This window comes from Lepidochelys olivacea, assembly GCF_965140295.1.
Source record: "Lepidochelys olivacea isolate rLepOli2 genome assembly, chromosome: 1".
NCBI lineage: Eukaryota > Metazoa > Chordata > Testudines > Cheloniidae > Lepidochelys > Lepidochelys olivacea.
Genome location: NC_140411.1, coordinates 201,071,334 through 201,084,207, shown reverse-complemented (window position 1 = coordinate 201,084,207; position 12,874 = coordinate 201,071,334).

The following is a 12,874-nucleotide window of genomic DNA, read 5'->3' as shown; positions in this document are numbered from 1 at the left end:
CCGTAGCGTTCACACGAGTGACTATTGTTCTCACCTGCGAGGTGACAACGGGCGTGTGAGCATTCGTCCCCTGAAGACTTGGAGGCTGCGGAGAAGCGGCCCTTGAGATCAGATCCAGAGCATGCCCCCTGACCAAAACTGATGCCACGCTAACTGAATGGCTCCTCCAACCCTCTGTGGGATACGCTCTCGGAAGTCTCCAGCAGAGCTTTATAATGTATCTTACAAACAAATCAACTGATCAGAGAAAGCCGACTGTCAATGGTACCGTTCTGTCCTGGATGCTGAGAAAAGCAACTTTTACTTGTTACTTTATTCAACTGTCCTGTGATTTCCCAGGCACAAGAATTTGGCTGCTAAAATACATAGTTTGTGTCAACCCAGTTTTAATAAAAGTAACTAGAGTTTTATATCTCTGAGTTACATCAGAAAAACTTTGAAGTAATTTTTGAATTCACTGAGAATTCGGATTACTTACTGTTGGCTTAACAATAGCAAGTGCATCTACTGGAGCCCTGCACTGCTTTTTGGGTGAGCTTTGGTGGCCCAAAGAATTAGCTAATTGGGCTATGACTATAAATTGTCATTCTTTGTATTGAAGTAGTCCCTACAAACCATATTGTGCTAGACACCGTACAAATATAGTGAGAGGCAGTCCCAGCCCCAAAGAGTTCACAATCTAAATAGACAAGACAGAAGTGGAGTGACTTGCCCAAGGTGACACAGCAGATCCATGGCAGATCCAGGAATAGAACCATCCATAGTCTTCTGATGCCTCATGCAGTGCCCTATTCACTAGACTCTGTATGTATCGCACAGACTATTCAGGTTTCAGAGTAACAGCCGTGTTAGTCTGTATTCGCAAAAAGAAAAGGAGTCCTTGTGGCACCTTAGAGACTAACCAATTTATTTGAGCATGAGCTTTCATGAGCTACAGCTCACTTCATCGGATGCATACCGTGGAAACTGCAGCAGACTTTATATACACACAGAGAATATGAAACAATACCTCCTCCCACCCCACTGTCCTGCTGGTAATAGCTTATCTAAAGTGATCATCAAGTTGGGCCATTTCCAGCACAAATCCAGGTTTTCTCACCCTCTACCCCCCCACACCCAGTCACTACCATCTGCTGGCGTTTTTAATTTGAACCTCCAGAGATGATGTAATCAAGTATATTTTAGAATGTTAAGTTCATAGTTTACTAGCAAATTACTATTGTATATTAAATGCAAAAGAAACAAACAAAAAAAAAAACCCTGTTAATTTTGTTAAAGCTGCACAGGTAAAAATCAGTCAGGAATGGAAAAATTAGTTTCAGTGGCATCTTGGTAATGTTGTTCATCCTATGTAGTAATTTTAATAATAATGATCACATAGTACCTTTTGTCCTAAGGCCTCAAAACACTTTACAAAGGTGGGAATGTATCATCATCTTCATTTTGCAGCTGAGGAAACTGAGAGACAGAGTTTAGTGACTTGACAGAACCAGGAATCGAAGGTAGGGATAGCTGGAGAGGCAACATGAACTAACAGGGAGGGGACAGGGCTGGGAGACAGGAGACTAGTCTTTTTCAGATGCTGCCATTGACTTCCTGTGTGACCTTAAGCAAGTCACTTTGCCTCTTTTCCCAACTGTGGTCTGTTTTATCTATTTAGATTACAAGCTCTTGGGGCAGGGACTGGCTCTGATGATGTGTATGTACAGTGCCCAGCACATGGGGCCTAGTATGTACTACAATAATGCAAATTATTAATATACATAAGGTCTCATCTATTTTGGCATCTGTCCATTTGTTACTACTGAACATGGGGTTATGTTTCAAAATCCAATATTGTAGTAATGATGTAACCACAAAAAAGGGTAAGAAAAACAAGGAAAGGCCTTTTTTTTTTTTTTACTCCTATAAGAAAAAAAGCTGGAGAGACTAATGTTGAACTGATAGAACATGTTGATAACAAAGTTCCATAGGGCCTTGGCTTTCACTAGTGTCTCACCTTCTGTTAATTTATCTTTTGTTTTGCTTTTCTTAATATCAGGAAAGGGCTGCGCTAGGGAGCTGTGAGTAATGAACCTATATTCCACCAATATCACTGTAGGTTCTACCTGATACAGAAAAAAGTTAGGACCCTTCTTCTGTAACCCTTGCTCACCTAAGTAATACTTTTCCATGCAAATAATCACACTGAAGTTAATACAACTACTCATGTGGGCAAGGGCTGCTTGTATGAGTAGAGGTTTCTTTTTTTGTTTGGGCCTGTCAAGGTTCCTTCCCCACTCTGAACTTCAGGGTACAGATGTGGGGACCTGCATGAAAAAACCCCTAAGCTTATTTTTACCAGCATAGGTTAAACTTCCACAAGGTACAAATTATTTTACCCTTGTACTTTATTGCTGCCACCACCAAGCGTCTAACAGATATATAACCAGGAAAGAGCCCGCTTAGAAACGTCTTTCCCCCCAAAATCATCCCCAAACCCCACACTGGTCTTTCCTGGGGAAGGCTTGATAAAAATCCTCACCAATTTGCATAGTTGAACACAGACCCAAACCCTTGGATGTTAAGAACAATGAAAAAAGCAATCAGGTTCTTAAAAGAAGAATTTTAATAGAAGAAAAAGTAAAAGAATCACCTCTGTAAAATCAGGATGGTAAATATCTTACAGGGTAATCAGATTCAAAACATAGAGAATCCCTCTAGGCAAAACCTTAAGTTACAAAAAGACACAAAAACAGGAATATCCATTCCATTCAGCACAGCTATTTTCTCAGCCATTTAAAGGAATCAGAATCTAGTGCATATCTAGCTAGATTACTTACTAAGTTCTAAGACTCCATTCCTTTTCTGTTCCCAGCAAAAACATCACACAGACAGAGAGAACCTTTGTTTCTCCCCCCCGCCCTCCAGCTTTGAAAGTATCTTGTCTCCTCATTGGTTATTTTGGTCAGGTGCCAGCGAGGTTATCCTAGCTTCTTAACCCTTTACGGGTGAAAGGGTTTTTCCTCTGGCCAGAAGGGATTTTAAAGGTGTTTACCCTTCCCTTTATATTTATGACAGGGCCTAAACCTGCAAAAATGTATTCTTCTGAAAGATCCCATGGACTGCAAAGGGTCTATTCATATGGACATGGGCTTACAGGATTGATCTTTTTATTGTGAACTGGCAATATCATTCTATATAGAATATGAGTTCTTATTTGAGTACATGTTTATTTAGCATATTTACAGGCCTCCTCCTGTTTAAATTATTGAGAATTCTTCCATTGACTTGAGTGGGAGCAGGAGGAAATCTTTTTATCTGTAAAGTTCAGGCACTGGATCAGAGGTAGGTAAACTATGGCCCGTGGGACCATCCTGCCCGGCCCCTGAGCTCCCGGCTAGGGAGGCTAGCCCCCGGCCCCTCCCCTGCTGTTCTCCCTCCCCCGCAGCCTCAGCGTGCCATGCCGTCAGTGCTCTGGCCCGCTGCTCCTGCCAGGCAGCACGGCAGCATAGCTGGCTCCAGCCGGGTGGTGGTGCTGCAAACTCCTGCTGCTCTGAGTGGCATGGTAAGGAGGCAGAGAGCGGGGAGTTGGATAAGGGGCGGGGAGTTCCAGGGGGCAGTCAGGAGACAGGGAGCAGGGGCGGTTGGATGGGGCAGAGGTTCTGGGGAGGCGGTCAGGGAACGGGGAATGGGGGGTTGGATAGACGGAGCCCCAGGGGGGCCTGTCGGAGGGTGGATAGGGGTTGGGGAAGTCAGGAGACAGGGAGCAGAGGGGGTTAGATAGGGGATGGGGTCTAGGGGGGGCGGTTAGGGACGGGGTGTCCTGGGAGGGGGTGATCAGGGAACAAGGAGCAGGGGGGAGGACTGGATGTGTCAGGGGTTCTGAGGGGGGCAGTCGGGGGCAGGAAGTGGGAGGGGGCGGGTGGGGCCAGGGGTCAGGCTGTTTGGGGAAGCACAGCCTTCCCTACCCGGCCCTCCATACAGTTTCACAACCCCGATGTGGCTCTCAGGCCAAAAAGTTTGCCCGCCCCTGCACTGGATAGTTCTAACAAAACAAAAAGTTGGAACAGTAAGGGAATGGGTCAGTGTAGGGCCAAATGCCACACCCTCTTCAACACCTGCCACTGCCATACCTAATATCTCCATATATTTTAGAGGTTCATTTTATTATAGCTGAATACAGATAAAGGAAAGTACATCTTGGCCTGGTTAGTAAAATGATAAATCCAGTGTACTGATTAGCTACTTTTTCAGGTGACTTGAAGTCAGAATGGGAAGCAACATCAATGATCAATTAGTACAATGAACTGACTAGCACAAAGACAAAAGACTTTAGTTAACAAATAAAGCCACATTTTCCCCCAAGCAAACACGTAAGTGACAGTATAACACTGTATAATGGTACTGAGCTAAACTGATCTACAAGAGTTTTGTTTTATTACAAATAAAACAGATTTGTTACCTGTACTTTTTTAAACATAAGCCTATTGTTGTTTTCATCATTGTTGCCGGCACCCAGTGCCGAGAGGCTAAACAACAGCTTGGGTTGGTTTGCTACCCGGTGTGCTACACCCAATAATCACAACGGGGTGGAGAAGGAGAAAAGTTTATTTGCAGCTGCAAAAAGGTACAGGGAGAATAAAATCTCAAATCCTGCACACAGAGCAGGAAGTTTCACAGGCTTTTATACATCCTTTTGTCCCAGCATACTTATCCAATAGCAAGCTGCCCTAAGTATCCATATAGCCAGCCAATCCAGTTCCCAGCTAGTGCCCTTGTTCTTTGCATCATTTCTTAGACCATACATAAAGCTGCTTTATTCAGCATTGTTCTTCCATATCTGCCCTGTTTGGCCTTGCTTAGTTTCAGGCAGTCTGACTCTGCAACATATTGTTGCAGATTCTCAGCATAACTGCTGTGTGTGCCTCCAGGCGGGGGGGCCAAGGACACTTGGGCCTAGTATGCAGAGCTGCTGCGAGTGCCTCCCGGCGGGAGGGGGGGGCCAAGGACACTTGAGCCTAGTGCGAGGGGGCTTCATCAACACTCGTGGTCTTCCATCCCCTCGAGTTACCTAGTGGCCATGCCCCAGTGTCCCCAACAACTCCCCCTTTTGAGAACACTCAACAACCTTGGCTCTGAGTTTTCTCACTTTAAGCTACTTATTTCTTTACAATAGGACTTTGCATAAGCACTTTGTGATAGCCCTGAAGAGAATGACTTATTAACTTTTGCAAAAGGGCCCTAACACATGATACTGCACAGCATACTACCAGTAATACAAGCAATACAGGAAAGAAAAGTTTTAATAACAGGCTGAATAAACCACTAAGCCAAGACGACAAACCCCAGCCTGAAAACAAGGTTTGCAACTAATCGCTCTCTGGGGCAGTATAGGCAACCTGTGCTCCAGCTCGGGCATGGGCCTCAGCTTGTACCACCTTTTCATAGATTTTATAACTGCTATTATTTATATATACATAACATTGGGGCCCGACGAGGGCACAAACCCCTCCTTGGGATGCCAAGAGATAGTCCAAAGCCAGCCTGTTTTGGAGGGAAAACGTCCTGAGCTGCTGCACCTTTTTATTTAATGATTTTACTGCTAATTTTAAATTACTAACCGAGTCCTTTAATTTTAAGGCCACTTTTTTAAATACCATTTGCAGCCTTACAGTATAGCGGCCTATGCATGCCATGGCTGGCCCGGTAAACAGTGGCGTTATTCCCAGTACAGAGCACCCTACGAACTTCTCGGTTGTGAGGGAATTCTTCATATTGCCCTCCAATGCCGTAGTCAGTTGCCGCAGGGTCTTTTCTTGTAACTCAACAGGGGTGTCTCAGGCATTTCTAATCTTTTCTTTGGGCAGTGTGGCAGTTATTGACAGATGAGGAACTCCATGAGCTATATAACAGCTACCTGTCCAGTTGGCTGGCAGCACCTTGTAAGCCTTTCGGCCACATACAAAATAGTGACCCTGTAGGGCCCAGTAAGGACCGTTTCTTAAGGGGATTCCTGGGATATTTAAGACTGCTTTGGCTGCTTTTCCAAACAGTTCATATGCCCCTAAGGGGGAATCCCATCCTCCTGATTGGGTACAAGTGGGGGTGTTTCTAATTGTGCCGTTCAAATTACAATCGCCATAGGGACCACTACAAACCCACCATTGGCTTGCTACATTGGAGATGTTAACTGGACGGCAAGTTACATTTCCAAACCTTTCTTTTGTGGTAAGATTATTTGTAAGAGTTTCCCTAAAAGGGGAGGAACCATTACACCCACACTGTTGGCCTCCCCTTTTGGTCTTTATCCAATACCCATCAGCCCACTGTGTAATAACACAGGAGCTTTTCCCCACAGGACGCCCATAGTGATCAGATTGGTTTCGGGTAAAACATAACACTCCCTCAGTGAGTACTGCAACTGAATACTCCTGGTCCTGATAGGTGGCTTGCTGTAAAGAGGTCTTGTTCCAGAACGGCGAGTCCATTCTTTCCTGCTCTTTGGTGGCGGCTAATTCTGCTAGGGTCAAGGGCAGCATGTCAAGGGGCATTCCCGTTTTGGGGGACAGTGGAGTTGGAACACATACCCAGCAATCAGTTTGGTTTGTTAAAGTAGCAACATGGTACGCAAGCGAAACAAAGGAGTTATGCTCCCGATATGCACAGTTTGGAAATACCAATACAGAGAATAACAATGTTACCCAATTAATTATCACCAGAGTCTTTTTAACCCAGAGTCTTTAGTACCTGGGTGGGCCCATTTTAGCGTTAAGGTGCCCACTATTTGTGTCTTTTAAACAGTAGCTTTAGCCCGAGATCGTCACTAGATGAGGAGTCAGCAGGTTGGACGGTCCACTGTTCTGCTGACGAGGGGGCGGGTACTGCCGTCAGACGAGAGTGATGGATTCAGTTCTTGTGTCCCTTGATTTTTGCCACTGTATGGGAGATCAGCAGGACGGTATAGGGTCCTTTCCACTTTTCCTGGAGAGGCTCGTCTTTCCAGGTACAAACAAGCACTGAGTTACCGGGCTGTAAGGAGTGGACGGGAGAGATCAAGGGGAGAGGCTGGGAATCCTTGGTATACCTGTGAAGAGACAAGAGAACAGCAGACAGGGAACACATATATTGTGACAAAAAACCATTACCCAGCTCCCATTCCCCTGACCGAACTGGGGTGCCATTCATAGGCCATGCCCTTCCAAACATAATTTCAAAGGTACTAAGCCCTAATCTACCCTTAGGGAGAACACGGATACGAAGTAGGACGAGGGGCAAAGCATCAGGTCATTGCAGTGAGGCTTCTTGGCACACTTTTGAGAGATGCCGTTTAAGGGTCTGATTGGTACGCTCCACTACCCCACTGGCTTGCGGTCTCCAGGGCGTATGGAGTTTCCAGGGGATTTGTAAGGCATGTGAGATGCTTTGAATGATTTTTGACATGAAATGTGTCCCATTGTCAGATTCCATCCACAGGGGGAGTCCAAAGCGAGGAATGATCTCCTTAACAAACTTGAGGAACACTGTTCTGGCAGTGCAGTTGCGGCATGGGAAGGCTTCTGGCCATCCACTGAACCGATCCACTATGACAAGGAGATATTTGAACCCTTGGGTCGGGGAAACTCAGTAAAGTCTATTTGCCACACTTGTCCGGGGCCCGGAGTGGGTTCTAGGGCAGCTGGTGGCACAGGATGTCCCGGTTGGGGGTTATTCTTTTGGCAGACTAAGCAGTCCGCTTGTACCTGGGCAGCCAGGGGTCGGAGTCCGGAAGTGATAAAGTATTTTCCCATTAGCTGGATACGTGCTTCCCTGCCAGCATGAGTGGTTTGATGTAGTTTCTGCAGCACTGGCCGGATCAGGCCCTTTGGTAGGAGGACCTTCCCTTCTGGGGAATGGAGCCATCCCTCCTTTTCCCGGAGACTGAGTTTGTCAGTTAGCTGTCTCTCCTCCCCAGAGTACTGAGGGGTTGGAAGCTCCCCTACTGATGGGATAACGGCATGCATATGGGCGTTCTCAGTCTGAGGGGATGGCAGGGTGGCTGCATGCTTAGCCGCTCTATCTGCCCGGGCGTTACCTCTGGCCACATCTTGATCCTCCCTTTGATGGGCTTTACAGTGTACCACCGTCACTTCCAAGGGAAGTTGTACGGCTTCTAGGAGCCGGAGGATTTGGGGCCTGTACTTGACTGGGGAGCCTTGGGCTGTCAGCATTCCCCTTTGCTTCCATAGGCCAGCATGAGCATGCAGCACACCAAAAGCATACTTTGAATCAGTAAAAATGTTGACCCGCTTTCCTTTTGACAGTTCAAGTGCACGGGTCAGGGCTATTAGTTCGGCAAGCTGGGCAGAGGTCCCAGCAGGCAAACCTTCAGCTTCCACAGTGTCATGGAGGGTCACAACAGCATAACCCGCCCTCCTTTGCCCATCTATTACAGTACTGCTACCATCAGTGTACCACTCATAATCTGCATTTGGGAGGGGCACATCCTTTAAATCCGGACGGCTGGAGTACTGGGCATCTATGATCTCTAAACAGTCATGTTCCTGTTCCTCTGTTTCTGGCAAAAGAGTGGCTGGATTAGCCTGGTACCGAGCAATCCGAGCCTGGGTGAGCCAAAGCCCACCCTTTGCATCCAATAAGGCTCGGACCATATGGGGAGTATAGATTGCATAACCCCTCCCAATGTTAGCTTCTTGGCTTCCTCAAGCACTAGGGCAGTAGCTGCGACCACCCGTAAACATGCCGGCCAACCCTTTGCAACCTGATCCAATTGCTTAGAAAAATAAGCCACAGGATGTCTCCATGCTCCTAACAGCTGTGTGAGTACTCCTAGGGCCACCCCCTTTCGTTCATGTACATACAACTGAAACGGCTTAGAGAGATCCGGCAGGCCCAGAGCCAGGGCTTCCATCAATTTCCTTTTCAGGATTTTAAATGCCCTGTCAGCCTCTGGGGTCCAATAGAAGGGGTCATGATCCGCTCCTTTTACACAGTCGTACAGGGGTTTAGCCCACAGTCCAAACTCTGGGATCTAGATCCTGCACAAGCCTGCCATACCCAGAAATGCCCTGAGCCGCTTACGATTACTTAGGGTAGGAACTTGACAGATAGCTTCCTTTCTTTTTTTTTTTCTTTTCGCTTGAACGCTGATGCTCCCCTTGCCTTAGCTGTAACCTGATTCCTTTACCTCAGACAACAGGGTTCTCAGGAGGATATTACAGTCGTCTCAATCCGGCTTGTGACTACTGAAGCACCCCTCAAAGACTGAAATAAACCTGCTTGGGTGCGTTGAGAATTCCCCAGCCTGTGTTTTAAAAGCTGCTAAGTCTATTGGATTGAATGGCACATGGGTGTAAACTTGCATAGTGGTAGCCTGACGTCTGTCTGCCCCTGGGCAAGCCACAACAGTCTCGGTAAGCAAAGGATAGAGTCCCACCGAGGGGGCAATCTCTGTAACCCGAGGCATCCTACCCTAATAAGGTGGGGATGTGGGGGCCGAAGGGGACACCGGCTCTGCCATTACAGTGGGGGTGGGGGTCTGGGGACTAACATTAGCTACTACCGAACCAGTCGGAGTCAAATTACAACTCTGCAGAATTACAGCTCTATTCTATTTTTTTAAAGCCATAAACACTTGTGCATACAAATGTTCATTCCATTTACCCATTCACTGACAAAACAAAACTAATTGGAGGATCGTGTTGTAATTAATTGACCCTCCTGGTGGCCACCACTCCTGGTCCTCTAGTTGATATTGAGGCCAGTCAACTGTACAGAATCGTTTTAATTGGCTCTTAGTCATCGGATCCGCACCAAATACCTTCCAGTTTGCTAGAATGCATTCTAGGAGCATACACTGTGCCCTAACCCCCGAGCTCTGTCCCTGTCCCATACCTACAGGGTAACTCTGGGCGTCCCCAGGTTCCAACAGAGCATACAATCCGGATTTCAAAAGGTTCCTACCTTATCCAAGGGACCAGTTCTTCACCATCGCCTGCAGCTGCTCCTCCCCCATGTCTAAGGGACTGGTTCTTCACCGTCGTCCACAACTGCTTCTCCACTATATGAGTGCGTTGCACCGTTGCGCCCTCCGGGATTGATCAAATCGCGTCTCCTCCGAGGCCCCCGATGAACTCACTGGTGCGCGCTGGGCATCGGTTGTCGCCGCAATCCTCAACCTCCAGGAGGGGTCCGGGCAAGGCTAAATAGCGGCCTCGTCACCCACCCAGGGACGCCAAAAGCTGTTGCTGGCACCCAGTGCCGAGAGGCTAAACAACAGCTTGGGTTCGTTTGCTACCCGGTGTGCTACACCCAATAATCACAACAGGGTGGAGAAGCAGAAAAGTTTATTTGCAGCTGCAAAAAGGTACAGGGAGAATAAAATCTCAAATCCTGCACACAGAGCAGGAAGTTACACAGGCTTTTATACATCCTTTTTTCCAGCATACTTATCCAATAGCAAGCTGCCCTAAGTATCCATATAGCCAGCCAATCCAGTTCCCAGCTAGTGCCCTTGTTCTCTGTATTATTTCTTAAACTATACATAAAGCTGCTTTATTCAGCATTGTTCTTCCATATCTGCCCTGTTTGGCCTTGCTTAGTTTCAGGCAGTCTGACTCTGCAGCATATCGTTGCAGATTCTCAGCATAACTGCTGTGTGTGCCTCCAGGCGGGGGGGCCAAGGACACTTGGGCCTAGTATGCAGAGCTGCTGCGAGTGCCTCCCGGCGGGAGCGGGGGCCAAGGACACCTGGGTCTAGTGCGAGGGGGCTTCATCAACACTCGTGGTCTTCCATCCCCTCGAGTTACCTAGTGGCCATGCCTCAATGTCCCCAACATCATTAATATGATATATCTACCGTTAGATAAGAACCATGAAAACACACATCTGGGCTGGGTGGGAACAACATATAAGAGTCAAATTAACATTTTTTCCCCTCAAACTTCTACTCGTGTCTGTTTTTTCATTGGGTCAGTCATCCTAGTGAGCAGAGGCAACAATGTGGAGGCTTCTCAAGAGGACACTCTTGTTTGGTGATGTTCATTGGTGGAATAACCTCAGGGATAGCCCTAGATGAAATGGTGCCCCAGGCGAGGAGCGTCTTTGGTGCCCTCCCCCCCATTTGTTAAACTTTTGAATACTTTTTTTTTTATTGCATTTGTCCTTTATTAGTTGCTACTTATACTCTTCAAGTTGTAAAACACAAGTACATGTTCATAATTACACAATAAAACAAGGTTCGCAGTATCACAGATGGGCTCTCACTTCACTTCGTTCTTATATCTCACTGACTGACTGGTGGTGCCCTTCCCCTTGTATACCCCCGAGGGCATGGCTGACTGTTCTAGGAGGTTCAAGGAAAATGAAGTTCTCAGAAAGGCTGGAAGGTTCCATGAAATTCTACAAAGGTCCAGAACATTCTAGGAGATTAGTGAAAAATGAATCCACATATGGAATGCCTGAAACATGTTACTTCAAACATTCTGTTTTCCTTTTTGTTGCTAACAACACAAACAGCACCCTGAACCTGGTGCCCCCAAAGTCTGGCTCCCCAGGTGGTCGCCTGGGTTGCCTGCCCCTAAATCCGGCCCTGCTCAGGGTTAACTCAATGGAGAATAAGCAGAGCTAGGTGGATATAGCCCAGGATTGGGCATGATAAGATTGCTTTAGACGTTTGCACTGTTGAACAGACTCCACAATCAATTTCTTCATTGTAGAATACTATCTGGGGGAAAGTGCAAAATAGAATAGTCCACTTGGGGTATATGGCTAAACTGCAATAAAACACTCACTGCTGGCCCATGTCAGCTGACTTGTGCTCTCAGGGCTTGGGCTGCAGTGCTATAAAATTGCAGTGCAGACCGAGTCTGAACGTCTACACTGCATGAGCCTGAGTCAGCTGCCGCGGGCCAACCATGGGTGTTTTATTGCAGTGTATACACACTCTTGGAGCACAATTCCTTCTCTTTTCCTTTACTGGTATGGCTCCATTCTTTAGCAGCAGAGAGTGCTGAGAAGCTGCTCAAACCATATGTTGAGGGAGGGGAAAAATCTCTGAAACATGCTCTGTCTTCTTGATATCAATCATGGGACTTGATCCTACAGAAGATTGTAGAGAAGAGTTGTTAGACAGCAATCCTAAGGTGCTGGTGGGATTATTGAATGCAGTGCATTGTTACATTCCAGTTCAGTAAGGTTAGGTGAGGGGAATGGACATTGCAATCTGTCAGGTCATCAAGAACGCTGTGCCAAGCCTGCATCATTAGGCACTAAGCAGCTGCCTGAGAGATACTGTTCTTTGGAATGCTTGGACGCATTTCTGTGTCAGATGGTGACACTGAAGACTTCTGCAGCTTTCCTTTTCTTCTCAAATTTCACCTAGTAGCCAGTACTCCAGATTAGCAATAGAAGTAACTGAAAAAATCCCATGACTAGCATTCACTGGATTGGATTGAAATGCCTTTGCCCTGGTCATGCTCAATCACCAGCCCGCAATGCCCATGTCCATACTACTAGCACCTAGTACAAAGGGGTCCTGATTCCTGAGTGGAGTTCCCAGGCATTACAATAATAATAAGATCTCAGTTCAATGAAGGTGTGAATGTCTGCTCACATTGCTGAGCATCCGTGCATATTTCTCTGCACTATGTGGAAGTGCAAACACTGAGTGCTAGCAGTTTGGCCTTCTCTATGTTATATTTTCCATACAGCAAGATCAAATCAGGTATTTTAGTCTGGATGATTTATTGCTGATTAAAGAAAACAACTCAAAAAGATGGAAAAAATATGCATCTCATTTTGTAGCAGCCATCCTGAATTGTTTGCAGACTGTTTACTTTCATTATCATTATTCATTATACTGGATGAGCAACCTGCAGGATTGAACCCTTACGGA